This window comes from Trichoplusia ni, chromosome 2, assembly GCF_003590095.1.
Source record: "Trichoplusia ni isolate ovarian cell line Hi5 chromosome 2, tn1, whole genome shotgun sequence".
NCBI classification, from domain to species: Eukaryota; Metazoa; Arthropoda; class Insecta; order Lepidoptera; family Noctuidae; genus Trichoplusia; species Trichoplusia ni.
In genome coordinates this window covers 3843656-3863523 of record NC_039479.1, presented here as the reverse complement: position 1 = coordinate 3863523, position 19868 = coordinate 3843656, and the positions used below count along the sequence as shown (strand labels likewise).

General features: G+C 34.5%; 1 protein-coding gene across 12 annotated transcripts in view; it reads right to left on the bottom strand.

The window, feature by feature from the left end:
• The window catches only part of LOC113504080 (potassium/sodium hyperpolarization-activated cyclic nucleotide-gated channel 2), a 232280-nt gene that overhangs the window by 76231 nt on the left and 136181 nt on the right, over nt 1-19868 (bottom strand). For 2 of the 12 annotated variants that reach the window (XM_026886271.1, XM_026886289.1), the window contains exon 1: nt 18228-18446. The exons of 8 other annotated variants lie outside the window; for them this stretch is intronic. The gene's annotated coding sequence lies outside the window, so the exon portion shown is untranslated. 2 more of the 12 variants (XM_026886262.1, XM_026886280.1) reach the window with 2 other exon arrangements.

The following is a 19868-nucleotide window of genomic DNA, read 5'->3' as shown; positions in this document are numbered from 1 at the left end:
TTTTATTTATTTTTACATGTGAAACGACCCCTTTTAGTGTCAAAGATGAAAATTTCGATATTATATTAACCCATCTATTAACAACAAACAAAAAAAGAACAATAAAATAAAAAAATGCTGTTTTTTAACACATGTTTACTAATTTAAATAATAAAAAAAACCACATTATCAAACTCTTCTTTAGGTAAGTTATATTATATACAAAATAATTTAATTTTAGGAATTATTACTAAGCATTTGTAAAAAAAAGACAATATATCATTAAATATTACAAAAGAACCCGAACACATTCAAATAAAAATTTACTAATATGTACATATATAATTTTTCTACATATTTTCCCTGTCACTCTCGTTGTCAGACTCCAATTCTGAGTCAGCATCCAGATTGGATATATCCAAAAATCGAACTCAGTTTCCTGACATTGAATTAGGTCGAGAGTTTCAGCAAAAAAGCTCTGCTTTTTCTTGGCATTTAACTTAGGCCTTTTTGCACTTAGCAAAGGATCCGAAGAAACAACAAGCATAGTTAAAATGTCCTGATTGGAATCCTACCTGCTTCTTTTTCGCGAATGATGTTCTCGAAACCTCCTAAAATCTTTGTTTCGAGACTCTGAGGCTTCTTCCGAGAGAGTCCCAATCGGCACAATATTATTTTTTTCGATTATGTCAGCCCCATGGATTAATAATTTATGAACCGTTGACGACATGTAGTACCAGTCGTACAATAATACGTACTTTTCTGCTGTTTTGTGGGCATAATCTCTAAATTTTATTATATCAACCTGCTCTCCAGATGCTTTTAAAATTACAGCAAATCTTTTGATGAGGTCTTCATCCAAACCGGTTATGGCTGCGGTTTTGTTAGGACACTCTAAGAATTTTCTTGCAGTTTTCCCGTCATTGGTGGTTCCCGAGCCTTGTTTTACTATTTCAATTAAAAGATGGAGCTCATCTTTGAATTTATTTTGTATTACTTTCTTCCTTGTCTGTAGCATTTCTTTGTGCTCATCACTTCTCGCTGCCCACCGTTTGAAGTCAAGCCTGTATGCAATGTGTAATAGAAATTCCATACAATTTATACGGGCGTGTAGGGATGACAAGCCAAATTCATACATGTCAGAACACACAATTTTTGATCGCACAGCATCTATGCGGTTCATTTCTGTAGGCTTTGCTAAGCACAGTAAGTGCAGACTTTAGCGTCGATCATCGTCATCATTAGCTGATGAGTCACCCTATTACTATTATTGCACTCCGTGGGGATAAGGGCCTCAATAGGCCTGTTTCCACTAAGAATAAATCGGGTGGCTTAGACTTCCTAATGATTAATCATGATATGCAGTAAATGAAAAAATATTATTTTTATTAAAATAATATACGATTAATAATATTTTTGGAAATTAAAATCAGTAAAATTAGGCATTCAACCACGTGACTTCAAACACCAATCAGAGATGAGTGACGTCACGCCTCGCAAAACAATGTTGTAGCTGTCACTTTCAATAGAGTGTCAATCAATTGTCATTTTCGTCCGAAGTGATCAGTTTATTTTATGTGCTTTTAGTTTGTTTTCTTAGCAATTTATTGTTGTTAATTAAGTTGATTGATAGAAAGTTTGTGTCATACATAATGGAATCAGGATTTACCAAAGCACAGTATTTATAATAAGAGGAATGCATTATTTGTTAAAAAATCTCCTTGACTAACATATACAAACTCCAATGTTTCGCGAGGTGTGACGTCATTCAAGAGGCCATGACAGTCTTGGCCTTTTCAAATGTCAATTTGAAATTAATTTTTATAAACGCAAAATAAATACGTAAAACGCATATTTTTATAAAAATATTATATTTTTGGGGTAAAATAGATACTAAACTATAGTTTTAAACATATTTCCAAATTTTGTCAACAGGCCTATTTCTTCATCCATTTGTTTTTTCAGATTTAAGACAACTGCTTCACTCTCCTTTACAAAAGTAAACTGAACTGGACGACAATACAAAACTGAGCATGGTTTTGGGTTCGTCCATAAGATGCTGTCTCCATCTGTCAGTTTTAGTGGCACCAAGGATGTCATGAAAATGCTCGAGCCGTCTTCCTCACCCTCTATTTTCTGCTTGTATCGGCTTTGGTTAGAAGCACCATCAAATCCCCACTTGGATATCAACTTCAACTGCTTGCTGTGCTCTTCGTTAGAAAGGCTTTGAAGAATTCTTCTAACTGCGAACGTGTGGGTGTACTATAAACCTCTGGCAACTTCTTCGGAAATATAGGACGGATGGTATTTTATGTTACGTGTACTTAAAAGGCTGTACACAATAAAAGAAATCGTTTCTTATGTAAAAAGAAATAAAAATATTTTGACGATTTTTAAAAAAAAAACGGCATTAAATTTTTCGTTAAATCGGCAACCAAAAAATCATAAATAATTAGCACTATGACCACCTCCAAGGATATTACGGTTAAACATGCCGTTTTGGAAATAATTCGGTTTTTCATACAAGCTTCATACAAATTTTTCGTAAATTATTAATATTTCCTTCGATTTTGGGCAGAATTAGCTGGGGTTCATTTTCGTACATAGTAATCACTAATAGAAGCGATATCCGGCATAAAAACAAGCACTTTCAAATTTAAATCCCTATGTCTATGAAAGCCGATTTTCAGCCCACCGTGCGTCAGGGGAAACTAATATTAAAAGTACAAAAGCACTTGTATTTGTGTTTCTGTATGCTGTTAGGTAGAGATTGCAATAATATTTGCTATGGGGATGGCTTGAACTGTAGGAAAAGACATAGAAATAAAAAAAATAGTAAATCACATTTCCATCATTCACGTAGTTAAAGCCAAGGGGAGGGGCAGACTAACATTGTTGCTTCTCTAAATTTAAAAATAATTTCCTACAGTAATTAGTTTTATCAGATCTTGGGTTTAATTAATGTTTTGAATGAAGTTATTCATAAACAAATACTGTTTATATTAAGTTAAGATACCTATAGGTACTGCATATTATGCACTTATGGCGTACAGATAAAAACAAAAATATATTTTATATAATTCAAATAACATTATTAATCCTTGTTTTCACATAAAACGTACATGCATTAAAACCGAGTTCTGGAACGAGCATTTTAGGATAACAAAAATATTTGTTGTAAGTATACAGAAGCCACTAGATTTATATTTCTATTAGGTATATTATTGCTATGATTATTTATTATTTATATGAGAGACGCATATTCCCAGCGTGATCTAAGATAGCAGCTTTGGACAATCAGCTGTTCACAAAAAACACGGTAACTGTCCATTGCATTTAGCCGGCAAACATCTTGCTAATAAAAACAAATAAATTGTTGCCTAATAGCATTTACTTCTATTTTCAGTAAAAGAACAAACATTTTAAAGGTTATTTATCAAGATTTATTTACGAGCTCTCGTATCCCACACGCATTAACACCCCACTGGGATTAACATTCATTGATCATTCCGTAACTTCCATTATTACTTTAAACAATGAATCCGACCTAGATTAACGGGACCTAAAAAGGGTAATTTAACTTAAGAGCCGAGAGGCAGAAACGCCTTTAATCTAAGGCCGAGTTCGTGGGCCGACGCTATAGGCCGAGTTCGTGGGCCAAGACTATGGGCCGAGTCCGTGGGCCGAATTTTATTTCGCCCCTTAACTATCTGCCGTCTAGTGCGTAGGACAGATGTAATTATGAGATGATTAGGGACTTTTAATATAATTAGCAAGGATTACGTATTCGGCCCGAAGTCAGGTTAGAGCACAGACTATCTATTTGTTTTTCGTTTATACATTAGTCAAATGGAAAAGGTTTGTTTAACTGTCTTGGAACATTGTGTGACAACCTTAGGTGACAGTGACGTCCGTAATTAATAGGTAATTATTGATCATTAGAGAATATAATATTATTATACCGTGTTATCATCTTCAGCACAATAATAAGTAAGGTTAAATAGTATCTAGGTAATGAGTAATTAGGTATAATTTTCTCTCGGTGAGTGAGACATGCAATCTATTTATATGAATAATTGTTTAAACGGATTAACTTATTTTTTAGAATAGTCGTATCAGATATTATTTCTAGGTTAAGCTTATAAGGTGGTTTGCTATAGCTTTCATCTATACTAATATATAAAGCTGAAGAGTTTGTTTGTTTGTTTGAACGCGCTAATCTCCAAATTGAAAAAATATTTTTGTGTTGAATAGACCATTCATCGAGGAAGGCTTTAGGCTATAAACCATCACGCTGCGACTAAAAGAAGCGAATATACAATGGAAAATGTGAAAAAATCAGGGCAGGTATAAATCATAACTTACATCTTCTACCCACGGCGACGAAGTCGCAGGCAACAGCTAGTATTAAATAATTATAGTACGTGTTTATGCTACTGATCTTTTTGAATACATCGGATCGAATTGAATACATTTCTATATGGCGCTATGCCTTTGGGTGGCGCCGCGTATGACTTAGATTCAGGAGATGATATTATTTCAAAATATAGAACATTTTTGTCTTAGATTCTTCGTTATCCCTTGAATGTTTTTTTTTATTGGTAACAAAGACATAGTTTGTCTGCTGAATCTCTTTTTATTATAATAATACAGTTATGCAGGACAACGTCTGTCGGTTCCGCTTGTAAGATATACAATGTTTCCAAACCACCTGCAACAGCGCTGGCGATGTCTTAATGAGAATATCAATAATGCAAAGGAAACCGCGCTTCAGTGTTTACTTTTTAAATGAGAATTTTCACGGTATATTAGAAGGAATCCATTTACGAGTAAGTGTATTATATTTAACCATATTTTCTGGTTATCCATCATTTTACATTGTGACTTATCTAAATTTATATAAGGATGGTTTTTAAATAGCAAATGATGTTGCTATAGTAGGCCTAATTGTAATAAATACTGGGTGATCTAAACTTGCTATATGAGCTGATTGTCTGAGTTAATGATCTATTTTTCTATAATGTACAAATTAATAATATTACATATTTTTTTCTTATTTTTGGGACTTAATGACAGCTATTTAACGTTAAAGTATAAAATAATCTGATATAACAAACATTTGAGAATTGACAACCTCCTCTTTTTTCAAATCGGTTATATATTTAAATACCTTCGTACCAAACAAACCACATTTAATTTTAAATGGTGGCCAAGTTTTTCATCCTTTACCATCTACTCGGTCATGTATAATTCGTAGGTAGATCTCAACGCTACTTTGCGTGAACAACAGGCTTTAATTATTCAGGAGCTTGAAGAAATGGGGAATGGTTCAGAATCAGGTCGGTCCTAACAAGCCCGTACATTGTGATCGATGGAATATCCGAGTGAATACGTGGTACAGGCGCCGTTTAGAATTTGATTTTGGAACAGTTATTGGTGGTCTTTAATATATAAAAAAGAAATAGTTTATTTTCATAATAGGATAAGAATTATCAATTTTAAATATCATGTTTTTTTTTTATAGCGGAGGTCGATTTTCCATAAAAAATAAAATGCAGGACTTATCGCCTCTTTTTCGTGGTATGTGTCATCAGAAAGTCATTAGTTTTTGGAGAAATATCTGCACTTAATAAGTAGTGATTCACTTATTGAATAAAATATTGTTATGGAATATATGTACAAAACATCTTGATAAAAATGTTATTATTAAAGACCATTGAAATGTAGCTCAATTTTTTTTCAAAATCCTTCATCTAGCAACAACTTTTAACTTGCTGTAATTACTATCATGGTTTATAAAGAGTGACGTCCTTTCCGACCGGGTTTACTACGGGTGATCGGTAAATGGGATAGTGAACGACGTCCATTCGTTACACTAAATAATTTATGGAAATATATACGCTCTACAATCCAAGTCCGTGCGATGTTGATTTTGGCTACTCTGCCTAAGAAAATGACAAAGGTAATAGATATTTAAGTCCGAAAAGCTGGCCTACTGAATAAATATAAGCAGAAAACAGGTGCAATATTAAAATATAGTCCTCTTTGTAAGATAATACCATGAGTCATTTATGTGCTTCAAGACAGTCCCAAGATTACAATCATGGAAGCTACCCGCATGATCAAACCTCCGAAGCAAGATAAGTTCAAAATATGGCTGTATCGTTGAGTAATCTACAAGCAATAAAACATTTACTCACATGTCAAACCTCATTTGTTTCGAATTAAAACAAAAAAGGAACTTTAAAAATAAAAAGAAAGAATAAATTTGAAAGTTCCAATTTCAACTTGTTACAGCTTTTGTTTTGTTTACCTCTCTATTTTTACAGCCAATATTATTTTACAGTCTAAACTCTATCCATAGATATTATTTGAAAATAGAACAGCAGAATGTTATACCTGATCTACGGTTCCTTGTACCAAATTTTATGTTTCTCAGTGGCATATGTTTAGGATTTACAGACTTGAATTGGGAACACGAAAATTGTATGTAATCTGCTTGTTTTCGGCGGAAACTGGGGAATACGCTGTCTAGGCTAGATACGTAGATGTGCCAACAGCGAGATGGTAAATGTGCAGTTAAAATGGTATTTTCCTTGTAAAATAAGTATGTGACAACATTTTATCAAAGTTGAGATTTGAAAGTCTTACACGGTTATTGGAAGTAAATTATTTTGTAGTCATTTACTGGCTTTGTTTAATAAAGTCCATGTTCTGAGTAAATCCTGAAGTTTGTTTTACATTCAGAAATATCACTAGCCAGTTAAACTTTTGGCTATTCATAAACATGTAAAAATAATTAATATTACATCAACTCAAACGTGGTACGAGCAACAACAATTTTACATAGTTTCATAGTTCATTAGCGGAGAGGGTAAACATTACATACAAAATTGGCAACTCAAACATTTAATGCTAGTGTGTGCCAAATTGGACCAAGCGTTCCTACATCATAATATTAAAAAGTTCAAGGTTTTACATATACGAACTTCTTTGTTGACAGTAATTAAAAAAAAAACATTATATTTTTGCAATTCAATCAGAACGACAGTTTTAGTTTTTGCTCCACTTGGTTTTGCTAGCTAAAAATCTGAGTCAAATTCCTTAAAAAAAAATATTTTGTTTTTTCAAACTTTCGATATTGTGTCGTCAGAAAATATGTTTGAAATATATTTTGCGGTTTCAAAGAGTTTTAAACCACAATAAGGTCAGAATAAGCTCGTTAATAAGTGTGAAGTTGTCCTAATCCTTGTCGGTCATGGAATTAATTCAGTCGCGTTACGGAGGGCTGTCGAATCAACTCAATCGACGCGACCTTCGGACTAGTTTGACATCTCTGATGGACATTATACACTGTGGTCAGCTGATAAATTTAATCATTAGACTGTGAATAAGCATGAGAATGTAAATATAATTATTTCTCACACAATGATGAAGCAAAATCATTGGTAAGTTTTTAGAAAATGATTATGACTCAATGTTAAGAAAAAAATAATATAAGGAGTAATTTTGTGTTCTTAAAAAAAATATTTATATTTAAAAATTAACAACGTTAACCAATTCTAAATTAAAAACAAATATTTACTTAAGTTTAAAAATGGAAGCAGTTGAAGAACTTAAACGGTTTTTCCTGTACAAACGAATTTCGAACACGGAAAGTTTTAAATTCAAAAATGTATTGCACACGAGAAGCACAACTTTTGTTAAAAGAATAAAAGCTTTTATAATATAATTCGCGACAATGTTCCCGAGGCGGGAAAGATCAATACTTTCTTGTAAGTTAAGTTATAGTCCGCGGACGACCTTACATCTATGCGGTGGAACTATACTGTAGAATGTAGGTCTGTACTGTCGTTACATAATAGTTTTGTGTAAAGATAACCGAAATATGGGACTAAAAGATGCCAAGACGATAAGTTGTTCAGACATGTATTTTTCAACGGGACAAACGAAGGGCATACGTGTTAAATAACTTATTCTTTTGATTTTTACATTGCCTCAAAACTGGACATAGGCCACTTTTCTTCGAATCCTCAACCTTATTACTCTTAATATTGAGAAAAAAGGACATTGTTCTTAGATATAAAATTTATAATTCGTAAAACTTCTTATGCATAAGCGTAATAAAACTAACGATGTAAGCATTGTAAGGAATTGCACGTGCCTAAGTAACATTTAAAATCCACCTAAATCGATTCTGAAGCGATTATTAAATACATTAAAAAACGAATGCAAAACCGAACGTCAAATTCAAACGGCGTGCGTGTTCTTTTTTTTAAATATGGCTAATGTGCCAGTGTTAACAAAGTTTAAAAAAAAACAAACGTTTAAGGTTATTCTTTCTTTAGTAATTGACACTTTGAAAGATAAATAGCACGTGTAGTCCTGTCCTAACATAACATTGTCTGATGGGTGAATGAAGGGTCTAAGGACGGGTCTACACGCCCGGAAAAAGGAACTTTGTGTTTTCTTTTGTTTACTTTTTCTGTCTGTCACATGTTTGGGATTGGTAAGTTTAAGCTCGTTATTCACTATTTGCTTTGTGAGATAAATAGTATAACAATAGGTTTAAAATAAACATGCATCTGTTGTCTAAGGCATGGTGATTTGCATGAAGCATTGACATTGTCAATGAATGTAGATTTCCTCGCGTTTGCTTGTACCGTTAAATATCTTTAAGTAAAAAAACTTTTATATAAGACGCTACAAAAATATCAACAAATTTTATAGTCCACGATCTGTTGACAGCAAACCGATTAGTCATAACACGATTACTACCAACTTAACAAAAAAAGTTTTGTTTGAATGTGGCCGCACCTGAAATCAGGGTAATGACCGCCAAAATGGATGCTTAAACATTATTGGTCGTATTTGAATGACGAATTAGTTTCGTTTTTTCTGTCAAGTTTATTTTTTGCTGCAACACATCATTATTTTATTGTAGATATTATTACTGGTTAGATATACTATATCGGGAACTCAAAACAGACCTGACCTTAGTCAATACAAATTTTAGATTCCGATAAAAAAATATTATGACCACTTTAATTTTAAATGTATGTAATGGTGTCGGAATACTAGGTAGTAGTAATAACTTAGAATACTAGAATTGGAATACTAAGTAATTACCTATACAGTGACTCGTAATGTCGTAAAATTGTTATCTATTGCTCAATTTCTATTTTCCACGTATTTCATATTTAGAGTCATTGACCCTCATGGTCCTCTTCAGTTTCAATGGAAATTCGTTTTTCAAATGTCAAACATTTTTGAAAACAACCAGAAAGATAATGTTCTAAAATCAAATTCAAATCTCGTACTGTGACTGTAACGTTACAAGATTGCCAGTAAGCTTAGGTTCCAAAGAGGATTGATACCAAAAACAATACAGATATTTTGTTATATACTATAATAGTAAGCTATCATATTATTCTTATATTATTTATCTGTGACGGTAGTAGCTAACGTAGGTCACTGAGGTGAGGCAGGGGTCGCCGGCCACACTTTATCACTTGCATGTTTATCTAGTCCTTGCTATACCGTCCTAACCTAAATCATTAAGGAAATAACTGTTACTTCGTTTCCTACAAGATATTAATGTATTTCCTATTTGTATTTGCTGTAGCTAACACTGGATACAACGTCTATTGTTTTTGTATTTCTTAAGAAAATATGGCTGACAGATAGAACAGTTAGAGAGTAATAATTCGAACGACGATAATTCGAACTTCGAACACATTTGACAGGACTATAATTTGTGTTTCGCAAATATATGGTAGATATTCTATTTAAAAAAAAAAAACTAAGTAGTTTTTTTCAAATAGAAGGCATCTGTCTAAATGTTGTCGAGGCGTATTTTTTGTCTTCCGGTATCTTTTGAAAACATTAAGATGAAAAGTCGCTTAACAGACTCAAACATTACGACAGGGTCAGTCGTTTCAGAGATGACCTTGGCAAACAGACAAAACATAAAACAGCTGTTTATGTTTACTGGAGTCATGCTGTAGACGAAAAATATAAATTTCTGGGCAAAAAATGCTGCCAGATTACCTCAATTTCAAGTTCATGAATGTTTTAGTATGATAGCAAAATAACTTTATGGCAGACTTATTATAATAAAACTGTTTTCGGAATCGGAAACTGTTTGTTTTTCTTGATGACGGTTTTCCTTAAAGGTGGGTAGACAAAACGTATTTAAGGTGCTTAGAGTTCATTTACTCAATGGCTCAAATACAACTTAAAGAAAACAGAAGTTTCGCTTTTAGTCATTTGAGATGATAGAAACGTGTTTTTCGATGCATCACAGTGAATCAAAGTAGCATTTAAAGAAAATCACAAAATAAAACAAACCATTCGAAATTCAAACTACAACTTTGACAGGTAACGTCATCATCCTCAGCCATAACGTAACTGTCCAAGTTACGTTAAAGTATTGTCGACTCACAAGCGTAACGCGGACAATGTAGGCGGATGGCACCGGCGTTAACACTGTCACATGGAACGAAAGCGATCAGTCAAATTCTCCACGACTGTCAGACGATTTGCGACATAATAAAAACTTTGCAGCAAACGTTCCAACGTTGAGCGGTTTAGGGCTTGGGCGAGACTGTACCGACCGACTGACTTTAAAATCTTTTGTACGTGACTGTACTATACTTATAAAATGTAGCGCTTAAACGATATCGACAGAATACAAAGACTATGATCAATTTCTAGAACTGAACAATGCATTTTATACAATGCATTCTAATTGTTACTTCCTATAATCGCTTACCATATTATGTCTGAAACTTAACAAGACAATACGCGCTCTTAATGTGGTCGAGGGCGTAGAAAGATATCGTCATTTCAATGTCAATCAAACTAGTTATTCCATTGCCATCAGATAAACAAATGGCAACCGTGACATTGGAACGAGTAAAAAAAAATTTGATCACTCGACTGCGCCAAAGAAAACATTCGAAATTTAAAAACGGTTCTTTATTTAAATCTCACTAATGTCGATCGAAATTAATCATAATTGTTGTCGGTGAAGGCGAGCAAGACCTTTCCATATCACTTGTAATGTCGGCCGGCGGCGCGCGACGGTTAAATGTAACGAGTGAGTTCAAAACGAGTGCACGATGTTGATCACTATCGCATAAGAGGGTTAATGGGGAGCACGAGATTTTAAAAGTGCCAAGTATGTGGAACGTTAGGCAGGTCGTTTTATTAGATGGAGCACTTTTGGAAATTGAAGTTTTACTACATAGTTTAGGAGTTAATCCTTTCAATGTGTATACAAACATTATCAGAAGTACATTTAGAAGTTGCTAGATTATGAAATTTTGTCTTATTCAGATTTTCTAGCAAAATGCAATTTAGATCAAGAAGAGAAAGAAACAAATGAAGAGAAGACAGCCGTCCTCATATCTCAAGTCCAAGTGCATTGTGCTAGTAAACTTGAACTAAAAACTCTACTGTATCGAATTTCATCGTGAGTCGAAGAAATTCTAAGAATATTTATGATAAAATAAACAAAACCGAGTCACGTGGTCCACGCTTGGTTTCACTACCTTATTAGATGTGGATTATCAAACTGTGACTAAAAGCCTTCTACAAAGGTCACCTGATAAGAGATTGGAAATCAGAATTGTTTATAGTACAGATATGCATGCAGTGTGTGATTTGTGCGTATAAATACCTTTTGTTTTAATGATGATGCTGATGAGCCAATCACTCAAGTCTAAGCTATTCCTTGACAATAGATTTTCTTATAGAACAAAAGGTCATTTGAAATCAGATAATATCAATATTTGCCGATCAGATCATATTGGTTGTAATTCATCACTAAGATAAAATTGATTCTTTAAAAGCCATCGAGAGTAAACATTAAGTGTCTTTACTTCTTTTAACTACCGAAATTGGTTTCAAATTTTGAGTTTCACATGAAATATCACTCAATCATCCACTGTTCAATAGTTTCCTCTACACTGCTTTGAGGTTTCACGAATACTTTCTTCATCGACCATAATACCAACAGCTTGATCATGTTTACCATCTATCATGCTAACGACTGTTTGGAGCACAACTCCTTTGTTCAGATCTCTAAGCCCAGGCTTGTCTATACAAGCTATCGGCGAATCGATTAATTGTTGGTGAATTCGAACATTGGTCAGTGTGGGGATTGGCACGGAAACGGCTTGTTCCTACAGTACTGAACTGCGATGTAGCCATTTCCCGCAATTTATCTGAATGTACATTTGTTTTATCTGGCAAACTGTTATTCTTGCCGCGAAACAGACAATGTTGAGCCAACGTTCAGCTCTATGATGAGAATTGAAAATGGAACGGATTATAACGTTTTTAAGAACGTTATTGCGTCGAATTGCCAGATGCGTGTTTGTTTTAATGTGATTACTCTTTCAAGGGAATGTAAGACCAGTTATCCGATTTTCGAATAAGATTTTACTCTCTAAACTCTACATTTAACGAGCACTATAACACTGAAGAACTTGAAATGTCTGAATAATTTCTAAAGCAGAGCTATCTGTCAAAATAATATTTGAGAAATGTGTCATCCCTTTATCATCAAAGTTTTTCTGGTGGAAACTATGATAACAGACAGATTAAGAGGGAAAACATGCCAGTTTTTAGCGACTGGCAACAGATGTAGCTGTCTATTCGTTTTGCTTTTTTATTGCTGGCTGGATATACAAAATTTGCGAATACAGTTGAAACTGTGGACAAAGAATATTTTTATTCTAAATTCAAAAATGGCAGCCGTCGGATTTTATTTTGTTATTTTTCTATCGGAATAGTTTGTATATATTTCTAAGCGATAAAGGCTAGCGGTAAACTTGGTTCAAGCTTTATCATACAAGTATTTCATATCAGTTTAAATGTTACTATTAAATTAACTTTGTCGATGCACAGTTAATCTATCTGTAACTGTGAGAAAGCATAATTTAAAACGTTAAAGATATAATATTTGATTTCGTTCCGAATGATTTTTGTCTGTTGATTAATTAAGAAAAGTAAATCCTTCAGTATTATTTTTAATTAGAAATAGCGTATAGGTAACTATTCGATGGCTATATGAACGCAATGTATTATCTTGTTCATTTTCGTTTCTTATGTTGGTATTGCTCTAGGTACCAACCTAATGGGAGTTCGCTTGAAATGATCTACATTTCTTTGACAATAAGAAACCGTGTTAGCGAGAAATTGTTTTCTTTCAATTTCATTCTGAAAATCTCAAGTCTTACTTTCACTTCACTGATATTAATATTTGTTCGTCTTCTATGAGTTTCGTATCGTAGGGTACATTTGATAATTTAGAAAATTTTGTGGTTTTTAATTTGAACTCCATAAAATGATATTATAAAACAAAGCGCTTTCAATGGAGATTTGCTGAATAGAGCCAAAGAGACACATAAATGTGAATGGACCCAAAAAAGAAATCCTCAGTGAACAAACTCATTTTTGTTCTTTAAACTAAATATGCTAAGCTTAACTATACTAAGATCTCATACAAAACTCCGCAAATTTAGATTTCAATATCCAATTCAATTACAATTATATATCGCCAATTGATCAAGACTAGTTCATACTAGACCCATCAAAAGATAACATAAGTACTAAACATTAGTTCATGACTACACTGCGAACAATGTAATTACTTACAAATAATACGCGTAATGACGAAACATAGAATGCAAGTCCATTGTGACGTCATTACGTTACAAATGTCACAATAGTAAGTGCGTTCTGCGTATTGTGACACGTACGCTTGACGCATTTTCTACTTTGTCAATATGATCATTGTAATCTTTCATGCTTCTGAGATTTGAGGAATACTGGAAAAGGTTTGACATCTCGCAGGAGTTTGATTACATTGTTCTACAAGGTGTTTGTTGGGTTGATATTTTCAATGTTTACTGATTCTTTGTTGGCATGAAACATTATTTTCGTATATTCTATTAATTATTTAGGATTCTCGAGAATTTTTAGTATTTCATTACTAAAAAGTAAAATGAAATACTATTACATGAATAAAAATTGAAACTAAATCTTCTTAGTAACAGGTATTTTCTTAAGAAATTTTCCTAATTATATACTCATTGACTTGTCTTCGCTACTACTGATAAACGTCATTGGGGAAATACGCTGCAAAAAGTTTTGATTGACGCATTACACTTTTTATGGCACAATTCTAACTTAAAATCAATTGACAGCAACTGTCATTAACCAACAATTAAAGAAAAAAAAAAAAAAAAAAGGATCGCGCCAAATGTAAAAGCATTATTTCTTTACACACGACTACGATTCACTCTTTAAAATAGCATGAACTTCAATATATGTTATCAGAAAACCGAAAATATCAACGGGAAACTAGATAGCACTGGTTTAAAATAACAAGAATGTCTGAACTATTAATGCTAATAACAAATTACAAACTCGTTCAGTAATTTTCCTTAACATTTGATCTCAACTCGACTGTTATTGCGTGTGTGGGTACGGTTCCATTGTGCTCTCAAAAGCTACAAAATTCTCGGTTAGAAATACCTGAGCCATTCCATTTACGACACGAAATAAACCGTTTTCGGCCGTTAAGATAAAGTGACCCGTGCCAAGCGGTTTGTATTTGACAAACTTTGCGCGAAAATGATATAAAACAGCTGACGGTGACGCGGACAAGTTTCCCGAAACGTAAACACGACATTGAAATTTAAAATGTAATAAATAATACTGTCTCCGAAGTAAAAGATAAGTTTGTAAACAAAGAATACATTACAATTCTATAAATGGAAGATAACACGTGGCTGTGATGTCATGAAGGACGATTACTCACTCGTATTCAAATGATCGACAAAAAATATATCAAACATTGCTAATTAATGACGTCACGTGACCTACTGACGAGGAAAACAAACAAAGCCAATTAAATATAATATAAATAGGCGAGAAACAGCCTAGCAACGATATGTAAATCGAGAACAAGGAATGAACTGATGATGTAAAAGAAGTACCAAGTTATGTTGACACACCTATATCAATAAGAGATTCCAGCCTATATAAAGAAAGTAAAACAAATATGGTTACCAAATGTCAGTCCTACAAAACCCGAACCGTTCACAAAAGAACAGTTGCGTAATAAATTTAATTTTTGACAGGAACTGCAGGCGTCCTATAAATTACAATGAAAAAAGTCGCCACCTGATAAAATATGAATTCTCCGAAGCTACAATAAAACAGCTTGGGACCAACGGAAATATTGTTAATGAAATATGGAACATAGAAAAACATAATACAAATACACACGATGATGTTAATGATGGTATTCTTTGTGAAAAAGTTATTAGAAATGAGACTGGAAGTCCAATAGCTTGAACAATATATTTAAAACCACCAAAATGGATGAACGTTGCAATGATGACCCTAATTATAGTGTCACGAATGAAGTATTTGCATCAGAATCATGCGTTGTGTAAATACGTTTAGCTAGTATAAGTTTGAACGTATCAATTAGCAACTTAGACAGAGTTCTCTTAGGCCAAGTCTTAAGGGATATACGCTGGTCTGCACTTAAATAAGCACTTTACATAATAATTAACAAAGACACGTGACGAAGGCACTTTGATTAGAATTTGTAAATAGGCTTTATTTTACTTGGAATTTGTGGCCTAAGTTGTCTTTCGATGGACGACGGCGATGGATGGGCATTTAATTGGCAAGAGAAGGTTAGACTCAGATATTTATATGATTGTACACATCGGTATGTACGGTAGTAAATTATTTAATGTACCTGATCTATTGTTAAAGCATGTATTACAAGCATAGCATTTCGAAATATTTAAGCTTACCCAAGTACAAAATGTTTGTTGCGTTTCAGTAAAATTTATATTACCGTGTGAAATTCGAAGTACGAAACATCGAAAAATGTCGTATTTTCACACGGTATTCGTCCGTACTTTCATAGCACGCTCCCATTGAGCAAATGAATTGATCCAGACTAGTCCATTGTGCTTGTGAATGGGTTCACCTACCAGATATTACAGAGTATTTTTGTGAAGCTCGTGTACCATTTTATAGGATGTTTGTCATTTCACAATTAGTCCACCACAAAGCCTCTCATTATTGAATTTGGTCGAGCCTCATTCCATGTCAATTGCATAATGCGGTTCCTCGCACTCATACATCATTTATTGGCATGCAAAATAGTTTGACGCCGAATCAAGTTAACATGACATGATGACACCACTAGCATATATTATCTTTTGTACGTTTGTATTAGCCGTTGTTAGATGTTACCGTTCAAATCGGTTGCTGAAGTGAATGACTCTTGTTATCGAATTCGAATTATTTTTGGTGTTTCTGAATCTGGAGGCTATGTATCTCATGGAAATTGTAAAGTTTATTTTTAGGTCTGCGGAATTTCATTGTGAGAACTCTCTCAAAAATCTCATAAAATTGACACATTACGTTAAGGCTCTAAAAATTGTTAAAAGCAAAGATTACATTGTACATCAATCTCGGGAGAGGAATCTGACGTTAAGAGTGGGTGTTAAATTGTGTCCGTCCGTGTAGGCGGCGCTCTCAGTGCGTCTGAAGTACTTGACCAACTTTATAGGAAATCAATTGATTCTATTGTCACCACAAAACTGTTTTTCACTCAAATTCTTGCAAGAACTGAAGATTTTATTATTTGAGGTGGTCTCTTAAAGTTTTTATCAGCTCAGTTACGTGGGTGGCGACAATCGATTCGCGCCACTTGCCACAACGATTCCCGATTCTAGCCTGAATGACAGAAATTATGTTTTTATCAGCGTCGCGTCACAATTATTCTCGCGTTTGTACCGTTACGGTTACGTGGTTCCAACCTTTCAGAATATCGATATAATGAGATTTTTTCTAATCGTCGCCGAGTATTCGCCGTCAACAATTAGTCGTCGCGTATCTAATGCCACACTAGTATCGTTAATTTGTTTAATAAACATGAATTAATCGTCATCGTGCGACGTTCTGGCCACGTGACTGCGAATGGTAAATAATATTGTTGCAATGTCAAGACTCAAGTGGTTTGAAAGCAATATGTGTTGGTTGTAGTGTCGTGGATTATGTCAATTGGGCCGGGTATCGGCTGGGCCGGTATCAAGTGTTCCAGTTGCGCGGTGGGAGACTCTTGAGGGTAATCAGGCTCGGATTGCGATCGTCTTCGACACGCGTTACGCTACCTACAACCATTACCGTTTTATTGCACGCTATTTTGTTTCTCTACACAGCTAATTAAATATCTGTGTTTTGATATATCTAAAACTAGTGACGTTTCAATCGATGTTTTGGATTCTATCGATTCGTAAGCCAGTTTCATATTTCTGGAATTGAAACGAGTTTTTGTCTGCACTGCACACACGTCGAGGTTTTATTTTCGACTTTGAACAATAAACAAAACAATAACAACTGAACGTGTTTTCAATGTATGCATTTTCTTTTCAATTTTAAATAAGATTAGCCTAACGATTTTTCGGACGTGGAGCTCAGTGATCGGATTATTTTTGATTTTTATTAAGCGTTTTTTAAAATAGTCTTAAAAATGTGTGTTGTAATAAAATGAATATTTCTGGAACCTCTTCTATTCTGAGGATGCAGTAATCGGATCTCGATGGTGAAGCAATCCAGTTTGGCACTAAGACGGCACTATGTGTTAACCCAGTTTTACATTTATTTCTGTTAGTTATGTTTCTTTCTAAACTGTTTTATGGTTTTCGTGTGTAATAATGGTTTTATTCAATGTTGATAAATGCGACATTTTAGATTTGTTACACAATGTTAGGACATGCGATAACGTCGTTGTAATTGCTTAGTGAGCACTTTTATTACAATTATGTTTTAATTTTTTGAGGCAGCAATCCTATTTTGAATCCATGTTGATTAATCGAAAAATAAAATAAATTGTTTTTATTTATTTTTCTTGAAAACAAAATAGGATAAAGCAAATATTTATAGCTAGGGCACAGTTATTTATCAATTTTATTAATACTTGGTTTGACTGTCGAGTCTTTATTTACACTGAATTTATTGTTATTTGTTTCGTAGTACTGAACGACTTTACCTAATTGTTTCCCATCAATTCATACTTTTTTAACATTCAATTTCATTGTTAGTCCCTTAGTTAAGCCCCAGCTGACGAGACAAAACAAACCCGAACATATAGACATGGACAACATTGATAAGCTTCAACACTGAAATTTAAATTATCTACGAACGTGACAAAATCCCCTTCGCGACATATTTCTTGAATAATTTCGCACACGGTGTAACAATTCCTTCAATAATATAAGACACTGCACACGCGACGCGGTTTGTTTGATTGTATTTGTATAGTCGGCGAGCTTCGTTCGCGTGAGCGTCGAGCTTTAGTCGTGGGGGGTAGCGCGCGGCATGTCAGCGCGCTCCACTGGGCGGCGTAGGACTGCCCGCTCGCCGCGGAAGCGAGCCATGCGCGCTCCGCCTCGCCCAGCCGCCAGCCGCCGCACATCACACATGCTCCACATTCATGGTCAATGCTAACTGCTTGATAGCCTGTTCCTGCTGCCCAAACTCGACGAATATCAATACAATGTTAAACAACAAATTGTACCAATTACACGCATGTTGAGTGCGTGTAATTAATGCTGAACTATTACTAATTGGAAAATTACACTAAATTGGGCTTTTGAAACTCATAAGAATGACAAGATTGTATAGCATTGTCAATTAGCTGATAGTAAACATAGAACATTGTAATAAAATGAAACACCATCGTTTTCCTGGATGCCCACTCAAGTGTACGTAGTGAACAGTGATTGGTGTATCGCGATGTAATCCTCGCGGTGGTCCCTGGAGCTTCCTATAGGCTGTATTTATTAGTTAGACGAAATTCCTATCAGTTTGTTTTTCGATCAGGCCGGCGTGGGAGCGAGCTATTCCGCTGAATGTTTAACGGTTCGGACGGAGAGCGGCGTCAACTTTGCAAATTTAATGTCGGTGCGCCTTAATTGTTTCAGGAAATGGGTTTCATATCCGCGCGCAGTACCATCGTGTGCCGAATCTTCTTTACACTTGTACGTACGCGACACGGTTCCGGTGTGCGAGTGTGGAAAAATAATAATTGTGATTGGCGACCGAGTTCCGGAGCGTTACGATGCTTAGCTGGAGCAATTCTGGTGTTTCAACAGTAATGAAAAAAAAAAACTGTAACTGCAGACGGAACTTCCAACAGCAACCTTTGACACGGTTTAGTAGAACATTTGAGTAACCTTTCTTATGTACCTAATCGATTCAAACAGCCTTTGTTATTTTCGCTCGGGTATTTTTGCGCGTCATCGCGTCATTCCGGTATTATCTTATAAAAATATTTCCGAGTAATTCGAGGTACTTCCCGTTCTGACGAACAGATCCTTTACCTTCTTGCTGTAGATTTATTGGATATTACGACAAAGATGACGTATAGACACATGGTACGAGGTACTTCTTCACTGTACAAGTGTACAATCACTAAGGTCTGTCGCTTTTGAAATGTGAAGTCATTACATACGTAGGCATTACAATACAGAGTCCTTAGTCAATCCAATATCAGTGTCTGACATCTAAAGTATAAAATATCGTCGAAAATTTTATCATAAAACGTACAAATATTTAAAGGAGCGAGATCCCTTGATGAAGTGCCCTTGCGGCCGACGACAAAATATAAAAATGAGATCAAGACGAATTGTGGTTATTGTAGAATCGTGACTCGAGGAGTTAACAAGGATTTCAGGGCGAAGGAGCTGATCGGAGTTGTAATGGCGGTGGCATTGGCCATCAGGATTATACTGGTTTCGATCGATCCAGAGTCAGATTCTACAGGATGCGATACTGCGTGCTAA